This window comes from Hordeum vulgare, chromosome 4H, assembly GCF_904849725.1.
Source record: "Hordeum vulgare subsp. vulgare chromosome 4H, MorexV3_pseudomolecules_assembly, whole genome shotgun sequence".
Classification (NCBI taxonomy): domain Eukaryota; kingdom Viridiplantae; phylum Streptophyta; class Magnoliopsida; order Poales; family Poaceae; genus Hordeum; species Hordeum vulgare.
The window spans coordinates 512,586,735-512,597,493 of NC_058521.1; positions in this window are offsets into that span (position 1 = coordinate 512,586,735).

Below are 10,759 nucleotides of genomic sequence, written 5' to 3' on the forward strand. Positions count from 1 at the left end.
TGCTCCGGTAAGCCCCTCACCCTCTCCTCCCCATCCCTCTACCCTTCCTCTTCTTGCTGCACCTCCATGGCGCTCCACCGCACCTTCGCCCCCATAGCGCTGACCCTTCATCCCTATCCCTCTTCCTCGTGTGTAGCTACCGACGCCACCCCTCCCTCCGCCCTCGACAGGTGGCGTCCTTACCCCTTCTCTCCTTCCCTCACCATATATGGATTACAACATTGTGGTGGAAGGGTAAGATATACTCTTAGAATCAGCTATGTATGTCTAAAATATGTTCCAACCAATTAGATTCCCTCAGATGATGTTGAAATGTGGTTGACATGGGTGCCATGTGCAATTCAGAAGCATTCTGCAAGGACTACTACATAAAGGTTCCATACTTCAATGATTATTTTGCAAGCTTGTATGCCTTGCAAACCATCTTATATTAACCTTCTACCATGGAGCCAAAAGCTTCCGGTGGCCTCCCGGTGATGTAAAATTGAAAATTTTGTGATGCAAATTTACATCACGAGATGCAACTGATGTAAAAATGCGGCCGCCGGTCAAACGCCGAACCGCCACTTTATTCCCCTGCAGCCTCGTGACCGCTCGCCCGCTCCCCGCCCGCTGCCGCCGCGCCACAACTTCCTGCTCGGCCGCGCCCAACCGCAGCTCCCTGACGCTGCCCCGCCGTAGATCCAGACCCCCGACCGCCTCAGCCTCCAGTCCGTCCTCCGCCTGGCCCCGCTCCGTTCGCCTCCTCTCCGACCGCCTCCTCTCCGACAGCCTCCGCCTCCGGTCCGTCCGCCGCCCCGCTCTGTCTGCTTCCGCCCCGCGCCACACACCGCCACTACACGCCGCCGCCACGCTCCGGCTGCCTCCGCCCTGCGCCGTACGCCATCGCCCTGCTCCCTGCTCGGCTGCCGCCCCAACTCGCTCTCAGTCGCCGCCCGCTCCCCGATGGCGCCAAAGAAGACACCGAAGGGCAAGTACGGTTTCTTTGGCGTGAGGGTGAAGCCCTCGGGGAACTTCGGGGTGGAGTTCTCCAACGCGGGGTGGCATTGGTGGCTCGACACATATTCCATCACCGATGAGGCCACGCATGCCCTACGACGTGGCAGTGTGGCATGCCAGACGACCGAAGACGGACCTCAACTACCTGGAGGTCGAGTCCCAAGCGGTAGCAGAGTGGCTCGTGCCACAGGGCATCCGGATGGAGGATATGCCGGAGAAGAAGGCGCAGAAGAGGCCGGCGAAGAAGGTCAAGTTCTGGGAGCAGTTCCGTAGCTCCGACGATGAGGAATAGTTTCATCTAATAGTTCAAATAAGTATTAGTTGAATTTTTGTACGAAACTATGTTGAATTTCATGTTTGAGCTATGTTGAGATGAACTAGTAGTTGGTTATTTTAATCTTCGTTCTGGATCATCCGTTGGAGTTGCTCTTGTTTTACATCTCCATTTTGGACTATCTGTTGGAGTTGAGACTTTTTCGGAAATGTAAAAAGAAATTTTAGGTGCTCCAAATTTGGACCATCACCGGTTTGGACCACCAAAATTTGGACCGTCTAGTGGAGATGCTCTAAGCACTACATTAAATGTTCAAACACCTGAAGCATGCATGGAGTTATACGACAAGCCATGTTGGATAGATGAACTCCTAATCCGAGTAAATGTCAGAGCCAAAGTCGTCATCCTTGCTGGAGGACTCGGTGACTCGGTCCCAGTAAATAAGTTCATCCTCGGCATCCTTTTCGTTGTGTGTGGTCATTAAGATAGCCTCGTTAATGTCGTATAGATTCGGATCCTCTTGAGGATATCGTTCCACCAAGGGATCAATGTTTTGTTGTTCACGGTCCTTGATGAGCGCCTCGACCTTCAAGTGCTCCCACTCCTCATCGTTGGAGACTATCCTCATGTTAGGAGGCGCTATCTTACTCGCGCGCCAAGCATCCCAAGAAAAGTTGAGCTGGGCCCTTGAACCATGGTACTCGAGCGCCATGGCATCATTAGTGCGTGTTCCTTCCTTGATGACGACTATGTTCAGCCATTGTTTCTTGCCAATGTCAGGGTTTTGAATTTGGGCGCCCACTTCCCAAGGGCATCCGAAAAACACCACGGTACCTGCCATTTCAGGAAAAAAATTACGTAGAACATGCATATAAATAAATTTTAAAATATCCAAAAAATTGGCATGAGCTCTACTACAAAAAGGAAACGTTAAGTTCTTGAAATTTGGAAAAAAGGAAATAAATCAACATTTCACCAAAACTTTAGTGCTTAGTATGAATCCCAATTGAGAACTTAAGACATTTAGTACAACACAATAGTAATAAAATACAAACAAAAAATGGGCATGACTTCTACATAAAAAAGACATATTAAGTGCTACATATTTGGTGAAACGGAAAAAAATCAATGTTTTGCCAAAACTTTAGCTCTTAATATGAATCCCTGTTGAGAACTTAAGACATTTACTACATCATGATATGAATCTAAAAAGGGCATGACATGTGTATAGAAATGGACACCTTAAGTGCTAGAAATTTGGCGAAATGGAAATAAATCAAAATTTTGCCAAAACTTTGGCGCTTATACTAATATATTGTTGTAAAGAAGTGAAAACACCTATCAATCTACACTTTGTCATTACTAAAACTATTAACTACAATTAAAAACTTTAGAAACAACAACTATAAACTATAATTAAAAACTATAGAAACTACAACTATAAACTACAATAAAGAAATTTAGTAAATAGAAACTACACTTAGAAACTATTAAATCTACAATTTTTTAAAACTATGTACTAGATACTACATTAAAAAACTTTATAAACTACAACTAGAATTATAAACTACTATTCTACAATTTGTCAAAACTACAACTAGAAACTACAATTAGAAACTATATAGAAACAGTAAAAATAGAAACTAAAAACAATCTAAACTAAAATCTACAATTTGATCCTAACACTAAGCTTAACCCGCGGTTGTCCGTGTGAGTGGTGGTCGCGGTCGCGGGTGGCCAAGAAGAGGGCTGGAAAGAGAGACGGGGACGATGTTGGATTACCTGCCAGAGTAGAGGGTGATGGTGACGGGGCAGACGGTTGATTGAGGACGACGACGGCGACGACAACGGTGATGGAGCAGCCTGCAGGCCGAGGGCGATGACGGCGCCAACGTATAGAATGATATCATGGCAACGGTGGCAGCAGACGTAAGGACAGGACGGTGACGGGAGCATCTATGGAAGGAGAGGACAGAGACGGCGACGAGAGTGAGATGGAGTAGAGTGAGAGTGAGAGTGAGAGTGGGACATAGAGTGAAGCGGGGTAAGGTGCGTCTTGGATCGAAAGTATGTCTAGAGGGGGTGATGAGATTACTTGACCAAACAAAAACCTAAGCTTTTCTTAATTTTATCGGTTGGCAAATTTTAGCGATTTTACCAAGTCTAGCACACCCTACATATGCAAGTCGTTGAGTATAGATGCGAAAAGTAATGACATTAAATGTGTAAGTAAAGAAGGGTTAGGAAGATCTAACTCAATGAAGACACATAGATTTTTGGTGTGGTTCTGACAGATGGTGCTATCTTACATCCATGTTGATGGAGAGTTCAACCCTTAGAGGGTAAAGGTTGCGCAAGACCATGGAGGGCTCCACCAATAAAGGTTCCACGAAGAAGCAACCTTATTTATTCCACCATGGCTTACATCCAGGAAGGAATAGCCACACTCGGGGTAGATCCTCACCATTTGTAGACTCCCGAGCGACACCCAACCAATCTAGGAGACACCACTCTACAATTAGTAATAGATGGTGTATGGATCATGAAATCGCTACTCTTGTGCTCTTAAAGATAATCTCCTCAACACTTAATCACTCTCTCATAGAACTTGGCTTGGTAGAAGAGGATGATTTGGTGGAAAGCAACTTGAGGAGGTTAGAAATGAAGATTCACATGGTTGGAATGGAATATCTTGATCTCAACACATGAGTAGGTGGTTCTCTCTCAGAAAATGAAGGGTAGTAGTGTAGAAATGTTATGAGTGCTCTCTCCATGAAAGATAGGGGCTGCAGTTGTATTTATAGCCATCTCGAAAAATCCAACCATTACAACCTTATTTCCCAACTTGGCGACACCAAATTGAAAACTCGGTTATACCAATTAGTGCAAAATGTCCTAACTTTTGGCTTCTCGGTGAGACCGAAGGAAACATATCGGTGAGAACGATTTGTCTTAACCTTGAGCAGCTCTAGTACTTCAGTAGCTCCGGAAAGTGAAATTCAGAAAATCGTAATTTCAACAATTCGATACCAGCAACTTGGTCACTACTTTTTGGCATCACCGGACCAAATATTAGTTGTACCGAGGTGCTAGGGTTTGTCTTGGGTTCTGTCTGGGACTAGCTTTGTGGGATAGAAATGGAAATATTGGTGCCGCCGATTTTTGTAGTTTAGGTTTTGTATATAGTCTTTTGTGAGAGTTTGGTTGATGCTTTGGGTGGCATATCTCTAAGCACTTGAGCAACCAGATGTAGCTCACCCCCTTTTAATAATATTGGCTTTCCTATGGACTCAGTTGTGATTGCTCACTTAAACAAATTGTGTTGAAGATTTTGTCAATAGGTGTTCTTTGCATCTTTGGGGATCCTTCTCACAATTCCTAGCAAATCCATTCATTGAACTTTCATGAAATATACTTGATAAGCTCGTTAGTTCAATGAACTATATGTTGTTGTTAATTACCAAAACCACCTACAGAGGAGTTGTCCATTAAATCTCACCCTTTTTGGTAATTGATGACAACATATAGATCCAAGCTTCGGCAAAACATATAATGAATGAATAGGATTATCGCTTTGAGAAGTATGAGATAAGCAAGAGCCCCCCTAAATTTGCATTATTTTGAATTTGTGTCTGAATGAAAACGCACAATCGATTAGGATCATCAGTCACTCTTCCATGTCACATATATCTTGGTGGAGTGTATAAAAGATTTTAATGAATTTCAATGCACACATCATGAAGCATACAAGTGAATGATCATGACATATATAAAACGATAGGAAATAGTAGCATCAACCACAAAGCGTACGATCAAACACGACATAATTTAAGACATAAGATGGGCAATAGTGCAAGACCAAAAGTACCAAAGATAAACTAAAAAGCAACACTCTCTATCTCGAAGCCCTATGATCTATACAAATTATCCCCCTTTGGCAAAAGGTTACCAAAAAGATCGAATCGTACAGAGCTAAACATTGTTGTGGGATGGTTCTCCTCCACTTAGCAATGAAGTTGACGCTCCGGTGATCATCGAAGGACTTGAGGTGAGTGTGTCTGCGAGGACTTCTTTGAGGTCTATTAAGCTAGTGGAGTGGATACTAGGGGCACTGGCAGTGTAGCATCATGAGTGATAGTAGGAGTACCAACACGAGCATGACAGTGAGGGTCTGGAATGTGGCATGGGTACGGCTGTAGATATAGGCTTAGTGGTGAACTACCTAGTGATGGATAGAGTCTCATGATCACTCTCACCAACTCCTTCGAGATCCCGCTTGAGCTCCTCTATGATAGTCTTAATCTCCGTCACCTTGATATCAAGATCATGAATCTTAGTCTCCACGATTCTCTCCAGGCTCACTTGGTTCTTCGCATGATCAAGTAAGGTCTTCTCAATCCTCTCTATTGCACTAACAAGGTAGCCCATCTTGTCATTATTCATCTTAAGAACTAGAGCCCTAGTCGCTATGGCTGCCTCAGCCTGGGCCTCAACCTCTATCTCTGCCTATGATGTAGCTGATGTAGGATGGGAAGGGTCCATCGTCACCGTGTTATCCTCGAGCTTGGGCTTGAGTGGTCGGTGTGGTCGATCAAGAAAATATAACTTACTCCCAATCTTAGAGATGATGAGAATCTGAATGTACGATGCATATCTACATTACCTCTTCTGGTTAGCAACTGTCCTCTTGATTGTCTTGACAATGAGATCGATCACCCTGATCCCGATGCTCCAATCCACATGATGTAGCATACTGATAGAGTATCCTCTAATGATCTTCAGATCTCCAGAATTAGGCATCAGTGTATACCTCATGATAGTGTTGGATATTTGAAGGTCGACAAGAGATTTATACACCGAACCAAACTTGTGTGACCTCACATACTCCTTGGGGATATAAGCGTACATGTTGGACATGGAGTTGTGATTCATATTGGACAATCCATACACGTCCACATATCCATCTTCTACCTTGGGGGCTCCTATGAGCACTCCCCACTCATCAGCAGTACACTGGTATCTGTCTCCCTCAATCATCCACACAATTCTTCCATCAGGATAGAAGTGTATGGTGGAGTAGAACTTCATGATTAGCTCATCGTTCCATGATGTCATCTCTTTCCCAATAAAGTTGTCAATCCCTATAGATCTGAAGCTCTGATGAACATGGAGTAGTAGTTAGCATTATCATTAATGAACTTCCAGTCACCACACCTCATCTCACTAACTGTAGGGATCTTGTCAAGAAGCATAGTATAATAGAAATCTTGTTGCTCCTTGGTGTGAAACTGAAAGTCCACGACAGTCTTTCTTTTGATAGTGTGGGTATCATCAGCTATCCATCTCCTTGGCCCTTGATCCTTCATTTCCTTCATATTTTCAACAATGGTGTGTGTATCATCATGCTCTGGCAGTCTGGATAGAAGCTTCATTAGCACTATGGCATCATCATCATCTTCAGTTCTTTTAGGCACTGGGGGCCTTGTCCTTCTCAGCTGCAGATATGTCTTTGATAGTCTTCTTGGGCTTGGGGGCAACAACTGGCTTGGCCTTAGGAGAACCAGAAGGCTTGGCCTTGGAGGTTGCCTTCTTTCTTAGCATATCATCTGCCATCAGTTTCCCTTGCTTGGCAGGAGGAGGGTTTGCAGCTTGTTCTCCCTCATCTTCCTCTTGTGGATCAACATACATAGAAGTGAACACACGAATTATACTCTTTCTATCCCTCATCTTCCTTGGCTTCTTAGAGAATGCCTTTGTCCTTTTATATCTTCCAGATCTCTTCAGAGTAAGTGAGAGACCCTTCTTAGAAGTGGATGACTATGACATTTTCCCTACAACTCTTCTTTCACCTCCGTACTCTCTTTTCCGACAGGTTTCTTCTTGAAGGTGAACTCATAAGGTACAAAGTCCTTATACTATTCATCTAAGTTTTTTATGCTTTCGGGCCCTAGTTATTGCCTTGGGCAAGGTGTGAGAATTGGGGGGTGCTTGCGTCTTCACAACTCTCCTCCGGACTAGTGCATGCTTCCAATTCAACACTTGGGTCTTGAAACATGTTATGGCTTTCTTTGACCCTATGAATTAGATATAGAAGAGTGGAATGAATGAGCATCACAAAATTCAGAAGTTTTTGAAAAGATTTTAATTCAAAGTTTTAGCTTTAGGTTTTCACAATATGCAAATCAGAGCAATGAAGTTTAAGATTTCTAAAGTTCTGAGGCACCAATAGAGACTTGGCAACACCTTTACTATTTCAATGAGATGTGTGGACACTGATAGGATATTCTAAATCCCTTCTAAATTCCATCTTGTTGACACTGATAGGATCTTCTCGGTTTCACTAAGAAGCCCTTTGTGTTGTGGACGGAACCACATCGATGTCGCCCAAATGTTCTCACTCGGAGCGTCCGAGTTTGCTTATCCAGGAACCGTAAATTTTTTTGTTCAACCTATTCTAACCAAAATATTGAGAGTATATAACAATACTTATGGGGAGAAGATGTGAGCCATGACTTATTGCGCGTGAACTAGAATTTGAAAGCAAGAGGGATCGAGGCTCCACCCTAACTTGGGTGTAACACCCCTAAAATTAAGCTAAAATGATCTTTGACGAATGATGCCACAACATCCTATTTTGCTAAGGTTAATTGCCTCTTAATTTAAACCAAAGTCAAATTCAAATTCCAATGCAAAGTCAAAATTACTTCAGCAAAAAGTAAATAAAAATTGCTGGTAATTTTGCAAATATTTGATAAGTAATTATGTTAAGGAAAATAACATCATCTAAATTGCTAAAATGCCCCTAGTAGTTATTTTCATGGAATGACATCAAATAACTTTATAAATTAAAATTCTTATAATACTTAAACCTTTCCAAATGGTCCCACACTTTTTGTACAACTATGGTATGTTACAAGGTATTTTTGTGCAAAGTTTCACTCACAACAAAAATCGTTTGTTCACTCAAATAAATGGAAAACAGTGGCTAACTTAAATACATAAAAGATAAAAGAAAACTAAAAGCCCCTGTGCATTTGGGCCTCAAGTGCATAGTGTAGGGCAACCCACCTTCCCCTTCAACCTCCTCCTATAGTGGGAGGCACGGGAGCCGTGGCGGCCATCCGCCAGCCATGGCCACCTCACGCTGTTCCCGTAGCTAGTGGGGCCGTTCCTGTTAACTAAGAGTAGGTTAGACAAGGGGATAAATTAGCCTATGTCAAGTGGGCCCCTGTACTCAATTAGTTTAGTTAATTAGTAGGTTCATTTCTATTGTTAGGTGTAGTAAATGACACGTGGGTCCCGATTGACTGAGTTGAGGAGTCAACAGTCAACTATTGACTGGGCTAATTCAGCCCTTGGCCCCACGTGTCGGCCACACATGCAGATATTTGGTGACACTCCCTATGTAACCATAGCATTTATATTTATAATAATATTGTATGAATAATGAACTAGTAAATTCAGTAAATCATTTAAACTTTCGAAATTCATATAAAGTTAATCGTAAGTTAGATGAAAATAATTTATATATCAAAGTTCTTAGAAAAATATGAAGAATTCGAATATGACATCCACATATATGTGAGCGTCCTCTAACATAATGAACCTCACCATTTTGCATCACGATCATTCGACAGAATAATACATGGGGCTCGGAAAATATTACCACCTATTTTCCCTCCTCTTTTAAAATGTTTAGTGATGCATTAGAGCATATCATCAACACATATTGTCATGACATGCAGTTTTATTGCATTTGTATGCCTGTTATTTATATGTTTCCCCCTCTCCCCTATTCTTTCGGTAGACCCCAAGACTGCCACTTCCCCCGAGTCTGACTATTTTGATGACGACCCATCCTTCTCACCACAACTTCCAGGCATACAAACCCCCTTTGATCATTTCAGTATCACCTATTCCTTCTCTCTACTGCTCCATTAGGATAGTGATATTGTTACTACTTTATCGGTAGGTCCTTTATTGTTGCATAGCCTCTCCTTGCTACTATTGTTGATACCATACATGTTTTCTTATATGCTTAGCATAGATATGCTATTGTCTCATCAGTGGCCCTACACCCTTGTCCGCATCACCATGCCATGCTATCTGGGTTGTCCGAGATGATGGACCATTGTATCGACACTCTAACACGAGTGAAGGCCCTTACAATTGTGAGATTCTGTAGAATTGCACCAAGTGTGATCTAGTGAGGGTGATTCCTTGTATTTCACTCTCGATGACAACTCTGTAGTGTAACACATCTAGTTTGATCTACTGAGGGTGATTCCTCGTAGTTCACTCTAGGTGATGACTCTATCGTGTAGTATATCAAGGTAAACCTATCAAGGGTGATTCCTTCGGTTTTACCTTGATGGTATGGACATGAACCCCGATTATTACCATGTTAAAAATGAGTCGGCCCCAAGGGTACCCACGAGTGATTCTTTGTGGTGGAATGATAGGGTAGGTGAGGACTACCTAGGAAAGAGGTGGGCCTCGTCCCTCGTCGTGGTCCCCGAATTACATACTCGGAAGACGGCCCTGGTTCTCTCTACGAGATCATAATAACACCCTTGACGAGATTGGGTATTTGATAAGATATTGCCATTGGCATACACACAAATCGCTATGTGGGATAATGGTTTATGGGGCCCTCGATGTCATATGTTCCATCTGAAAGTAATCCAAATGTCACAGTTAAGAGATGAAGGCTAATTCTTAGGGTGGGTTGGTTATGCCTGCTTGTGTATACATAGGTGCACTTGCGCCCTGACCAGTCACACAATGTGCACGAGGGCTTAGGGTGATGGGCCCATGACCACTTCACACTTAGAATTTAGACCAGCGTGTTGACCTTTATGGAGAGCCTAAATTTGTCTACGGCGTGTTGATCACCAAGGGCTAGGCATTACCCAACAAAGTGTGTCCGACCAGAGGTAATCGAGCGTATCAGGAAATGTGGTGCACCCTGCAGGGAAGTTAAACTATTCTGATAGACGCATCCACGATAAAAAATGACATGGAGATGAATCGTGATGTTATACTACTTGAACCTGATACTTGATGAAATACAGCAAGATAACACACAGATGCCTTTGGAGATCACTTTCTCATAGGGAGTCTATGAGAGGAACTTTGGGCGGGTTATTGCTATATGTATGTGCATGATGAGACCATATACGTGATACGTCTACGTAGTATCTCTAATTTTTGATTGTTTTATGCCAATATTCTACAACTTTCATATACTTTTGGCAACACTATATCATATTTTTGGGACTAACTTACCGATCTAGTGCCCCGTGCGAGTTCCTATTTTTTTGCACATTTTGGAGAAAATTCAACTAATTCCAAATGAGATAAAAATCTATGAAGATTTTTTTGGAATATATGTGAATTTTGGGAAGAAGAATCAACACACCACGCGACCGAGGTGCTCCCAAGCCAACATGGCGTGCCTAGGGGAGGTGGCTGCTGATGTCAGCT